Source organism: Papaver somniferum, chromosome 3 (genome assembly GCF_003573695.1).
Source record: "Papaver somniferum cultivar HN1 chromosome 3, ASM357369v1, whole genome shotgun sequence".
NCBI lineage: Eukaryota > Viridiplantae > Streptophyta > Magnoliopsida > Ranunculales > Papaveraceae > Papaver > Papaver somniferum.
The window spans coordinates 129,653,607-129,666,935 of record NC_039360.1 but is presented as its reverse complement, the minus strand read 5'-3'; positions in this window follow the sequence as shown (position 1 = coordinate 129,666,935).

The window sequence follows — 13,329 nt, the reverse complement described above, 5'->3', positions numbered from 1 at the left end:
AGGTGAATAATTATGCAAGTTGATTTATTTTGGTTTGTATGAATTATTTATGGCTTAACGAAATAATTTGTGTACGGGATGAGTTGTTTAGTCCAATTCGATTCCGGATAAGAGAAACTAAGTTAATTGTGATCTTAGTTAGACTTATCAAAGTGAGGTTTCCGTTATTCAAGTCTAATCGAATTCCTTAACAAGAAATGCTAGTTAACTAACCTAGTACATGTCTTGTTTAAAATTAAAAGGTCTAAGTTTATGGATAATTATAACCTGATGAGAAAAATGGAGTTTATCTTTATTTTGGTCTTATCGAATTAAGCGGTTGTTTTTGAACAATCGGTTTAGCAAAGGGATTAAGGTGATTAGTTGTTTTTGGTTTGCTAAACTAAATTGGAAAAATTGTTTCGGAAAATTGTTTCCTTGGTAACATATCAAAATAAGACTACTTGTAGTTTCAGTTTTGATATTGGTTATCAGAACATGATGTGTGGAACCCTCGTGCCTAACTCTACAGGTTTGCAAGTCTATTCTGAGATTTGTAAGATTCTTTTCGTGTTGTCCTTTATTTTTTCGTTTCTTTGTCATTTTTGTGACAAAAAGGGGGAGAAATATATGGAGTAAACAGGTGATGCTGGCACTGATTTTATATTGATTGGCATCGTTAGGGAAAAGAACATTGGTACTTGAATGTTATATCTAACGAAAGAGTGAAAGCACAGACTAAGGGGGAGTAACATGTCATATAAAGTGGTAAAACAAAGACGTGCGGATTGAATATCTACCTATCTTCCTTAGGGGGAGTAATAGCTTTGTTATTATAATGTCAACAACGGCATTTTCAAGGATTGAATGTAAGCAGTTTTACTGTGCTTTTGAATCGGGAGTCAAGCGGATTGTAATGAATTCTTGTAATTTGTTTATCCATATGATGTAAGAGTTTTTCACTAAAATTGACAAAAGTGGAGATTGTTAGAGCATTGCTCGGTTGAACCCACCAAGCGTTGGTATGTCAAGTTTGGTTGTCATATTTTAGTGATCGAAACTCATGTTAAGAGTCACTTGATTATGTACTAGAGTCAACTTCGTATAGGTTAGCTTGAAAGTATCAGGATATGAGACATTAAAAGTATTGCGAAGACTTGAATATGTGAAGAAGCAAGGATCTACAACGACAACAATCATCCTTCCAATTGAGGTTAGTGATATTTGACTTGAACTGTTTCATTCCCTAACGTATCTTTCAAGTCGTGCATATTGAAAACATAACTGCGAAGCATATTTGAACTCTAGATAGACATAGTATTAAGGAATACAATACGAGGTTTATTTCTTAACCATTAAACTTTGTAGATAAGACATTGCCATTATCATTTGAATGCTATTGTGATTATGTATGGGTATGAGGTGAGGATTTCATCCGTGGGAACAATGTTTACATGTGTTCTAAGGAAGTAAGTTCATAAACTTGTTTGTGAACCGAAAAGGAAATTGCCAGGTGTTATTAGTTTTATTATTCATTTCATATCTTATGAACAACCAATATGTGTGATAGAGTATAACCGCTCACAACTTGTTGTGTTCTTGGTAGAACTATTCACAAAGGCATGTCTTATGTATTGGTATAACTTTTATTAATAAAACCGATCTTAAGTAATCACCTGTGATATGATCGGGTTTGTGTGTCTGACCAATTTTGGGAGAGGGGAACCGATCCTAGTAAGGGGTGCAGTACATCACAAGGGGAACAGATCCTTGTATGGGGTGCAACAAGGTTTATAGCAGAAAGGGGAACCGATCCTATGGACATGTGCAACACATATAAGTTAGATACCATATATATGTGGGGAACCGATCCTAGTACCTAATCAACCAAATTTTGGAAAGCTAGTGTGACTATGCACAGTACTCACATGGAGGCAGAACCGAAACTTGTTTTGGTAGAACCGTTAAACCCATGATTGTGATTGAATGTTGGTTTGATCAATCACATAGTTCTTGAAAGTCAGATGAAAAAATTCTAAACTTGTTTGGAAGTGTGGAAAATCGGTTACAAAGTTGTAAGTGTGAAAGAGAACTTACAAAGTAAAGATGTCGACAAACTTTGAACACCTGTTGTGAATGTTTATTTCTTTAATTGTTCAAAGATATTCCTTAACGGCTAAAGGAAGAGAATCCCAGGATCAAAACATAAGTAAGTTAAGAATCTTTTAATTAAGGTTATTAATTTCATTTTTTAGGGAAATTCCAGAATTAGTAATGTGCATTTACTAATTAGATTTTCCGAGAGATTTCGATCGTTATTTTTGGACAGAGCATTTCCAGGAATTATGAAAACCGAATCTGTGCTTTAATGAGTATCTTGAGAATATTTTCGGTTTTGGAAATTCCTCGGTGTCCAAACTTCCTTCTCTATAAATACTTGAAGTTTTCATTTCTAGCAAACTAATCCTTCGTAACAACCGACTTCCACTTTTGTTGTTGTTACTGGTGTAGCCTCCTATTCGGAGAGGAGAGTAACCTAATTAGGAAAAATCTCTTACGACCGCTCAGTTTAAAGTCTTCTTTGGGATTGAGAAGCTCTAGCGTATATCGTTGGTGGGAAACTAGATAATTGCGGTTTATCTTTTGTTTTCGATTGATTTGATTGACTAATGGTGGTTGAAATTTGATTGCACCTAGTTTGTTTATTCTTGAGAATCTTCTCTTCTGATATAAGATCCACTCAAACTAGTTCAGAGTTTCGACATGGATCTTTAGACTGTTGTTAGTTCTAAAGGCGATCTTCTGATAATCCATTGTTAACAGACTTCGTTTTGTGCGTGACTGATCACAAGAGATTCAAGTGATTGTGTGAAGGTTTTATTGAAGATTTAAGAAGATTTGAAGACAAAGAAGATATTGAAGATCTGACTTGGGTTTTATAATCTTTGTTGTGCACAATACTTGTTTCGGTAAAAGAGGATCCAATTAATAATCGGTTTATCCTTGTGGTGGATTGATTAATTGAGTAGATCGGCATCAACACGATTCTTCGGATTAAAGGTGTTGTTGGCTTAATCTTAAACGATTACTTCCGTAATTGAATATAAGATAGATCTAAGGACCTGACGAAGGAGTTTATGTTAAGATAAATGGAAGATCCTTTGTCCGACTCATATCACTTGGTTGAATAGAGTTGATACCAAACAGATTTGTTGTTCCTTTGCTGTTTGGAATACGATCCAAAGGAATTGTTCCAAGTACGTGACTTATTCATAAGTCGGAGGCGTGGGAATACAGACGGAACTAGGCGAACTATAGGGTTATTTACTTGGTCTAAACTATACGAAGATAGGTGTAATTTTGTGTAGCGGCTTAATCCCGAGAATATTCAATTCTGCACAAGGTCCCGGGGTTTTTCTGCATTTGTGGTTTCCTCATTAACAAAATCTTGCTGTGTCATTTACTTTTATTTTCCGCATTATAATTGTCTTATTATAATTAAAGTAAATTACACAAACGTTAATTCCTATTTACTTGATAAACAATCCTATTGTGTTTGGTTAAGTTCGAACCTTTGTATCAAGTAAACATACTTCGTTGTTGTATTGTCTCGATCTCGTATCCATAGACGATCACACGAAGTGTGAATCGATTAGTTGTATTGTCTCGACTCAGTCCATAGACAATCACTTTCTAAGAAAGGACTTATAGGTAGGAAAAGTTTTAGCTTGAGGTATATTTTGGTACCCTCGCCTTTTCACTCAACATCAATCCAGAGCGAAGTATTCTTAGAGGATAAAACTTGGTAAACATTCTCTAACTCTTACAATATCTTTACCAAGGATGCACATGACATGGAATAAGACGCGGATCCAGCCTCGACAAGTCTATTCTTAAGAGAACAGACCTCAGAAGACAAAACATTACGCTCTGCAGTAACCTTAGCCAAGGAAGCACATGCATCTTCGAAATCTGCATGATACTTTTTACGGATAATTTCTTGGGATGAGAGACGTTTCTCATGTAGTTGCAGGAAATTTTACACTACACCCCTCATATGATTTCATTATTACTCAACTCATTTTTAGATTTACACTCTTAATTTTATTGATCAATCTTTGAATGTTCTTACAAGAAAAAATAAAGGAATCAAGAATGACCTCTGCTCTAGACTTTCTCTCTCCTATTTACTTGTTTCTTACTCAAAAAGATCTCTTCCTTTCTTTACAACTTGAGCGACTATTTATAGGGAAATACATAGTGGATGATAGCTAATCTGTCCTTTATTTTCGGGTATGGTCTGCGACATTCTTGAAACCTTACAAATGTTAATCTCGCAAGCTCTCTAATTTTCGCAGGACTATCACATCTTTCTCGTGATTCTAGCTGACGTCGTTTATCGTATCATTTCTAAAATTGTTCTGCGACACTGTTGTGTTGTGTTGTTGATAATTTCGCTGAGACATTATCGTTGCGAGATTCTGATCCTACATCATGCCTCTTCTCATATATTCTCTACAAAGTAGAGAATGATGTGAGAAATGCCGCAGCTTTCCATCTTTTCATATTCTGCATTTATCACATGTATTCTTTCTTCCATCTGTTTCTTGACACGTCTTCTGTAACCGCTGCTTTTCAACCGCTCACGTCTTTTCGTCTTAATGGTGTTTATTTCTTCGACTAAAAAAAATCTCCTTTATATACTCTTCTTACTCTTCTTTCCACTTTCTTTTTACTTTCTCTTCTCTTTTTATTCTCTCATCCCTGCAACTCTGTTATTCTTCTGCAAGTTCTGCTACTGTAATTTCCCCCCCTTCAATCTTCTTACTTTTTATTCATTCCCATACTCTATATTCAAATATGGCTCCAAGTGGTCATAGACATGAGAAGAATTTAAAATATGTCCAAAAAGATCTTGCTGATAAAGGTTTCACACTCTCTACCATTCCTGGTGAAAATGCCAAATCAATTATTTCTGTCAAACTTTTCTCTGATCAGTACTGTGATGATCAATCAATCATACTTTCGCTAGGTAAGATTCTCGCAGGTCTCCATATTCCTCTTTATGACCCAGATCTTCCTTTATTCTATGAAATTCTCGCTCACTCAGGATTTTCGCGAGCTATCTTCCAACTGAGTGGGGATTGCATCCGTTTGATGCTAGAGTGTGGTGCTGGTAAAGGATCTCTGTACTCCAAAGAACTTAGGGATCCTAAATTCGCATCCCTAGAGATAATCACTGAGAAATACACAGTAGCGAGTTTCTTTGAGAAATATGAACTTATCTCCATGAAGAAAAAGAATATTCGCTGGGGTATTCGCTTAAAAAGGAAAGATAACATTGATGAAGCTAAAATTCTCATGCAAGATATTGACTGGAACTCTGGTAAAAACACAACTCCTCGCCAATCCAAAGATGATAAATGGTGTGTTTTTCCTTTAATGCTAAAAGGACCTTACATTGCTGGGTCAAACGTTCTTCCTGCGAATCTCGCTGCTTATCAACCTTGGGTTTTCTCTTGCCCCGAGAAGGAGAAAGAGGTATGTTTCTTCCTGTTTAGATCACTTTATATTTCTTTATTTGTCTTTATTATTTTGTTCGCTAACTCTTGCGACATTCTGCAGATCCAAAAAACTGAAAGATAGTTATAACAGGACTGGGAAAGCTAGTAATCTGTTAGCTCTTCGCTCATACACAGATGAGGTAAGAAATATTCTCTTATGATTTTAAACAGTATACTGTTGCTTCCATTTCTTATTTCTATCTGTGTGTGAAGATTACTGCTGAAATAGAAGAACCTGCCGATGTTGTGAAGACTGGTAATAAAGGTAAAGGTGCTCTTGGCAGGGAAAAATCAACTGGTCCTCCTTCAAAGAAAAGTAAAGTACGTTCTTCTTATCCTTCAAATATTCTTTCTCATGAAAATTCCGAAAGTGACAAGAATGATGAGGACAATGATGATCTTGCCGCAAGTGAAGATTTTCCACTTGAATCTTCTATGGCTGAACTCTCTGGCCTCTTTTCTGATTCTCTACAAGGAATGGGAGATAGCCAATTCGCTAATACCTTCAAATCTCTCGCTACAATTTACGATGTCCCTTTGCTGGATGGTGATAGTTCTCTTCGTGGAGTTTCTAGATCAGTGACTCCCGACTTCTTGCATTCTCTCAATAGTCTGGTATACTTTTATCCTTTTATTTCTTCATTGTCATAACTCAAAATTTCTTTCTATATTAATATTTTTTATATTTTCTCGCAGGCTGGAAAAGCTTCTTTCGCTGTTGCCTCAGATCTAGAGAGGAGACGCGAAAATCTTGAAAAGAAGAATCTTCAATTTCGCACAAAGAATGAAGAATTGAAACTGAAGTTAAAGATCTTCGCGAGAAAAATAGACAACTAGAAATTGATTCTTCTTCGTATAAGAACAAAATCTCTAGTCTTCAGCAAGCTAATAATCAGCTTTACGGTATGTTACTTTTTTCTTTTCCCTTTATTCATTCATCTGTTGTTTTATCTTATTTAAATGATCCTTTTTGCAGACATTTATGGTCTTTCTGACGAAGCTACCCTTCTTCGTTCATTTCCTAATGCCTTGGATAATGATACCCTTCTTGAGCGTCTTAATAATTCCTTAAATAGTTTCTCAAATGATAGAATTTCATCTCTTTCTATGAATGAGCTTAGATCTAAATTTCTCCTCTTAGAAATTGACCATAGGTCTAGTTTAGGCTTAGCCAACCAATTTAAGCGTCTCTTTCTTGATTCTAAAGAGAAGACCAATGAGTTAAGAACCAAAATTAGCGGTCTCATAGATAATAAGGATCGTATCTCTGATCAAGGTGCTAAGGCTTTGGCGAAATTCCAAGAGACTCTTCTTGAAGTTCAACTTGAACGAAATGAAGCTAACCGCAAGAATATCGAGCTCAAAGAAAGGGAAAATCAAATTCGTTCTCGTCTTCTTATAAGTAACGAGGATGAATTTGTTTGGGCTGCGAAAAACTTAGATGATGCCAGAAAAGATTTAGGTGTAAATGTTAGTCTCCAAGTTGAGCATACAGCCTTGATTAGAGATATGATTTCTGACAGAGAAGGTTACTAACTGCTCTTCTTTATTAATCTTTTGATTCTTATGAATTTTCATCAAGTTAATAATTGATTGTCTTTTACTCGAAGATTCTGAAAGTAGATATCATGAAAATATTGAGGAACTCGCAAAGAATCTTTCTTCTCGCAACAACAAGTATTCTAGATTAAAGAATCAAATCAAGATCACTGTTGAGAATTTTAAGAATGATGTTATGCATTTTCGCAATCAAACTATCCAAATGGTTTGTGATGATCATAATATCCCTCATTCTGATTATCCTTGTCTCTTGGAAGAGATCCCACAGAATACTCCCAGTCTGATTATTTCTGATAGCGAAGATGATGATGAAGAATCTGATGGTGATGAAGATTCTGACGCATACGAAGAAGGGAACAAGTCTGATGAAGATAATGAAGGATTAACTAAGAAGTAGTCTTTGTTTCTTTCTTTGATTCTCTGTAATACTTGTACATTTATTCCTTCCTTATGTATATTTGTGTTTCTTTCATTTTGACCTGCATTCATTAAAACAATTCTTCCTTGCAATACAGTTAATCAATACAATCATTAATTTTTGAATCTTTGAGTAAATCTATCATATGGAGACAAATAATATTTTCTAACTTCATTCATTCCCATACTTGCCTCTGTTATTTGTATTCAAATGAGAGATTTTATAAATTTTTCTTATTGTATGCCTCAATTTCCCATAGCAGTTAATTATGTATAATTTCGCAACCTTATGCGAAGTGAATTTTGATTCTTTTCAAAATCTTATTCCTGTGTGGTCTTATTTTGCCTTCCTAATTAAAGTTCTTATTATGCCACCTCTTGTCATTGCGACAAAATCGCAGGACGTATTTGCACTTTCATGCAAAAACCCATTGATCTTGCCTTAACTTTTTTTTTTGTATTGTGGCCTCTTCAGGGATGTTGCGACAATATGACATGCCTAAATATCCTTGCAAAAATGAAGTCCCATGACATTTCCGTCTTGCGACGAAATTGCAGGACGTCTTCGAACTTTCATGCGAAAACCCATTGATCTCGTCTTATCTTTTTCTTTTGTATCATTGCCTCTTCAGGATTGTTGCACAAATATGACAAGCCTTAATACCCCTGCGAATAAAAATCCTCACCACATTTGTGTCTTAAGACACTTATCAGCTCCCTAATGGAGGGTGCCGCCCTTATCTCCCCTGGTTGCCCCTTCAAGGAGGCGTACTTCTACCATACACGGTTAGCTCCTCCCATCCAGTCTTAACAACAACCAGTTGTTTTCGCAGCCTCTTATCCCTTTTACCTATAGGGCTTATGGTTACGAGACTGCACCCTAAGTGGGGTTTTCTTCAGGCCGAGTGCAGTATAAGCCAAGACTTGTCAAGAATGGCAAGGTACGCTTCAAACGTCCCTGACACTCTTGAATCAACCGTGTACCTCGGCGCCTTGATCAGATCTGCACTCCTTGGGAGAGTCCTTATTACCTTAGTCGCCCAACCCAAGTCATATGCTTAAGCTGAGAATCCAAGGTGCCTCTCCCGGATGGGCTTTATTGACCCCAAATCTCCATGACTCAGGTTCCGGTGGCGGTGTAGCCTTTCCCTGAGCCATGCAACAGGTACCCCCTTATATGACGAACTTTAGGTCTTACATTTTCCTCTTGCGAAATTGTATTCGCGAACTAAGGTGTACGCCATAAAGGTTCGCCCCTTTCTCTTTTGTCATCTTTCTCTGATTATCTTCTGTAAAATTCATTATCTTTGCGAGAGTCTCGTACATCATCATATTGTATTTGCATTTTGCAATCTCAATTTTTTCATTCAATAAAATGTATTCTTGAGAATTTTACTTATTGCGAGAGTGTCGGAACAACTTAATCATTCATACATTTCTTGTTTTTATTACCTTTGCCATCCTCTGTTTCTTTATTATTTTCTACTACTGCTTCCTTGGTAGTGGTATGTTCATCATTTTTATTCTGAGCTATCATTAGTTTCGCAACATCTCTTCTTCTTTTCTCTCGATTGCATCCACCATCAACCTCTCACTTCTCCGTGTATCTTTGATTTTGTGTCGCCAGTTTTCCTTCTTGTTTGCTCTTCCTTCGCAAGATTCTATCTCAGTTTCGTAACACCTCTTTCCTTCAACCCAATCTACCTTTATGATTCCTACACCGCTAGGGTGAGGGAATTTGATGCACTGGTGGAAAGTTGCAGCTACACCTAGAATCCCATGTAGCCAAGGTCGACCAATTAATGAATTGCATGGATCTTTGTCCTCCATAAGTTTCTTGTGGTTGATCGAGTATTTGAATCTTGTTATTTCCACCACGATTGTAGAAATTTCTTTCTCTTTCGTACTCTTCTTGATCTCGGCTTCCCATAGCCACTAGTTTTTGTTGATTGTTACCCGTCACCTTCTCCTGTTGTACTTGCGAAGTATTCACTACTGTGTTTATTAGATTGGGTAATAAGCTTGCATTCGATGTTTGTGAGCTGGTGTTCGCAACTGGATATGATTCCATTTCATTTTGCCTTTCCTCTAGAGCAATGTATTCTTTTTGAAGTTATCGCAATTCAGTCATTGTGATCGTATTCTTGACTCTGAAAATTTGGACATACAATAGGTTTGTTGCAAACATAGCATTGATAAATGATAATATAAGATATCTTTCATCTACAAGGCCATCCATTTCGCTACACATAGTTCTCCATCTTTTAGTTAGGTGCTTCAAACTTTCACCAATCCTATGTTTTAATCCAAACACGTCTTCTATACCAGGTCGCGAAGAATTATTACTTATATATGCCCCTAGGAATGTAGTATGAAAATGATTGAAGGATGTTATTGTATTCTTTGGTATACCTTCGAACCATTTTAACGCCTCCCCTGTTAAGGTGGATGCGAAATACTTGCATAATACAGCATCATGATTTTCCGATTGCAACATGCACCTCACATAGGCTTTAATGTGTTGAATTGCACAAGTTGTTCCATCAAAAATGCTGGTTAATGCGGGTAAATTGCATTTCGGTGGTATTCCTCCTGATTGTACTTCCCTTGTAAATGGAGTTTTCGCAGCTTCTTCTATAGCTTCATCCAATTGTCTTCTGCCTACTTCTCCTCTATTATTTAGCATTCCTCTCATTTATTCTAATTCTTTCAAGATTTGTTTATTTACACCTGAATTTTGGTCCATTGGTCTTTTTAATTCCGCCTCTCTTCTTCTGCGTTCATATCTTTCTTCTCTCGCGAAATTTTGCATTTCTTCTTCATTATTCTCATCTCGTCTTCTTCTGCGAGTTTCTTCTTCGTCTCTATCTTGAATTCGTAAATGATTATGTCTCTCATTTTCGCCTTCATGATTTTGTTCATTCCTTATTAATTCCATTCGCTGCCTTTCAGCCATCCTCTTTATTCTATCGTACTCTTCATTGATATTATCGTTATTCCGGTTTTGTGTACGCCTTCTTTCTCGATTGTCGTGATTGTTCTGACGAATTGTCTCATGAAGCTCTTGTTCTTCCATTTCCGCCCTCAATCTTTCACGTTCGCAAATTAAACGTGCTTGTTCAGCATAATGTCTTTTAATTTCTTCTTCAATCGTCTGTTGATTTCTTTGAGTTTCTCTTTCATGTAAAATTCTTCTTCCTTCCTCTCGATTTCCTTCGTCATCTTGGTCATTTCGTCCTTGATGTTGTCCGTTCCCTTGATTTCTACCATTTTGCCCATCATCAAAAGTTTCATTTTGTGGAACGCAACGATCATCAGCTCCTTCTCTATTTTCGTGGTATTGTTCATTAGGATTTGATATTTCTTCTTGAATATTGTTTCCAGCATTGATTGTGGGCGAGTTTCGCCTCATTTATCTTCTAGTCGATCTTGAATATGATTTTGTAATACTTCTCGATCTTCTACTCTGTAGTCTCATATTTTCCATCCTCAATTCGTGATTTTTCCTTGTTAGATTTGCACGTTCTTCTGCCTTAGCTCTTCTTTCTTCATGTATTCTTCGTCTCAACGTTTCTGACGCTCCAATTTCCTCATTTCCATGAATTATTCCTTCATCTGCTTCTTGATTTCCCTCTACCTGTCTATGGTTTCTGGTTTGTTGCTCTTCTTCTACTTCTTCTACCGAATTTGATTGCCAAGTGTGTATATTCACCCTATCATAATCTGTGTTCCTCTCTTGTACTAGTGTTTTTTGAATTGGTGGTTGAATTTGATTTTCTCTATTACTTCTCATTCTAGTAGATTCTCCCATTTCACTTCTTTCTCTCCCAGCAATTCTCTTGCTTCTTCTAACAGTAGTCGGTTGTTCGGACGTATTTCTTCTTCTAGCCATTTCTTCAATGTTAACAATATTGCAAGAAATTATGTAAAATTCTTAATCAATCACTCTAAATCTTCACAAATCTCAATATTAATCTTCAATTTTTTCTAGAATAATCTTCAATACCTCCCTGTTTCTAGCGCCATTATGTAGTTGCAGGAAATCCTACACTATACCCCTCATATGATTTCATTATTACTCAACTCATTTTTCGATTTATACTCTTAATTTTATTGATCAATCTTTGAATGTTCTTACAAGAAAAGATAAAGGAATCAATAATGACCTCTGCTCTAGACTTCCTCTCCTATTTACTTGTTTCTTACTCAAATAGATCTCTCCCTTTCTTTACAACTTGAACGAATATTTATAGGGAAATACATAGTGGATGACAGCTAATCTGTCCTTTATTTTCGGGTATGGTCTGCGACATTCTCGCAACCTTACAAATGCTAATCTCGCAAGATCTCTAATTTTCGCAGGACTATCACATCTTTCTTGTGATTCTAGCTGACGTCGTTTATCGTATCATTTCTGAAATTGTTCTGCGACGCTGTTGTGTTATGTTGTTGATAATTTCGCTGAGACATTATCGTTACGAGATTCTGATCCTACATCTCAACTAAGGCAATATCCTCATTTTGCTTTAAAATGAGACCCTCTTTCCATTTAAGGGCTTCGTCATACTCTTCACGGAGCAAAGCCATCTGCTTCACAAGATCTACATTATGAGAAGATTCAAGAGAGATTTGGGCCTCGTTATGAACAGTCACGTTCATCAACCTGTCATTCTTCTGCTGATAATACCAAACATCAGAGGTCAACTTGGCTACCTGCTCCCAAAGATGTCTAAGCTCACTAGAGCTACCATATGGTAGGCGTAGGTTGCCTCGGGAATATGTACCAAATAAAAATGAAAACGAAGATAAAAAAGAAAAGAACTTATGGCTTTGGAGGACTCAACATCCAGAGCAGAATCAGCAGCTTTGCGCCCATCCTCAGCAACTTTAGCAGCATTGTTAGCTCTCTCAAGATCCAACAAGCAAGCCTCCAAGGATCTCTGAGTCTTTTTCAGATCATTCTCCAACGAAGATATTCTATCATCAGAAGCAATACCACTGGATGAAGGTTTTTGTGCACTAGCAAAGGCATAGTCTTGATGAACACGCTCCAATAGAGCACTCAAGTGAGTACACTTATCCCTGTAGAACTTGAAAAATGTACATTCAACATTGATTTGTTTGCAAATCTGCAAAACAACGAAGCATAAGAACAGACGGAGGTTCAAAACAAAGAAGGAAACAGTAAGGTAAGAATCACTTACTGAGAACAACGAAAGAAGATGAAGGAAATCAGCGTAGGTGTCCATGAAGGCCTCTATCTCTTGGATGCTACCCCTGCGTATTTCACCAAAGCTCTGACTAGAGCGAAGGCAGTCGAGGTCAAAGAATAGATCCTTAGTGAAAAAGCGGGGGTCTAACACCACCACCCAATAATTCGATTAGCAATTTGTATGGACTAACTCCGAAATACTTTGCTAGAGAATCAACTAGAAAGTCAGACTCAATCTAGATAAAAAGTATCTCGAGGAGTTAATATCTCAATCTCTCGATTTGATTTTTACTCAAGCAAATAGAAATCTGCGAGTCTTTATCAAAGAGAGATAATTTGGACGGTACCAAAGACCAATATCCAAGGATCAATCAATATCAATCAACAACCAAAGGTTGGATTTCTAATTGATGATCTTAACGCACAACCTGTATTATTTCTATTATATAAAATATAATGCGGAAAAGAAATAACACAGACAACAGAAGTTTTGTTAACGAGGAAACCGCAAATGCAGAAAAACCCCGGGACCTAGTCCAGATTGAATACACACTGTATTAAGCCGCTATAGACACTAGCCTACTACAAGTTAACTTC